Here is a 965-nt window from a genome sequence, read left to right on the forward strand (position 1 = left end):
CATCAGTTTTTAGCTGAGTTCTTGCAAATCTGTGACACTGTCAAGACTAATGGGGTTGACCCTGAGGTCTACAGACTGATGCTATTCCCTTTTGCTGTAAGAGACAGAGCTAGGACATGGTTGGACTCACAACCTAAAGAAAGCCTGGACTCTTGGGAAAAGCTAGTCAATGCCTTCTTGGCAAAGTTCTTTCCACCTCAAAAATTGAGTAAGCTTAGAGTGGAAGTCCAAACCTTCAGACAGAAGGAAGGAGAGTCCCTCTATGAAGCTTGGGAAAGATACAAATAATTAATCAGAAAGTGTCCTTCTGATATGCTTTGTGAATGGAGCATCATAGGTATTTTCTATGATGGTCTCTCTGAACTATCCAAAATGTCTTTGGATAGCTCTGCTGGAGGATCTCTTCATCTGAAGAAGACGCCTACAGAAGCTCAAGAGCTGATTGAAATGGTTGCAAATAACCAATTCATGTACACTTCTGAAAGAAATCCTGTGAACAATGGGACTAGTCAGAAGAAAGGAGTTCTTGAGATTGATACTCTGAATGCCATATTGGCTCAGAACAAAATATTGACCCAACAAGTCAATATGATTTCTCAAAGTCTATCTGGAATGCAAAATGCACCAAGCAGTACTAAGGAAGCTTCATCTGAGGAAGAAGCTTATGATCCTGAGAACCCTTCAATGGAAGAGGTGAATTACATGGGAGAATCCTATGGAAACACCTATAATCCTTCATGGAGAAATCATCCAAATTTTTCATGGAAGGATCAACAGAGACCTCAACAAGGTTTCAACAATAATAATGGTGGAAGAAACAGGTTTAGCAATAGCAAGCCTTTTCGATCATCTTCTCTGCAACAGACAGAGAGTTCTAAGCAGAATAACTCTGACTTAGCAACCATGGTCTCTGATCTGATCAAAACCACTCAAAGTTTCATGACTGAAACAAGGTCCTCCATTAG

General features: G+C 40.4%; 1 non-coding gene across 1 annotated transcript; it reads right to left on the reverse strand.

Annotated features, from left to right (window-relative positions):
* Positions 1-210: 210 nt before the first annotated feature.
* LOC112767309 (small nucleolar RNA R71) lies at positions 211-318 on the reverse strand. Its single transcript, XR_003184854.1, has one exon. It is a non-coding gene; the product is annotated as a small nucleolar RNA R71 (small nucleolar RNA).
* Positions 319-965: the final 647 nt, after the last annotated feature.

Source organism: Arachis hypogaea, chromosome 2, assembly GCF_003086295.3.
Source record: "Arachis hypogaea cultivar Tifrunner chromosome 2, arahy.Tifrunner.gnm2.J5K5, whole genome shotgun sequence".
NCBI classification, from domain to species: domain Eukaryota; kingdom Viridiplantae; phylum Streptophyta; class Magnoliopsida; order Fabales; family Fabaceae; genus Arachis; species Arachis hypogaea.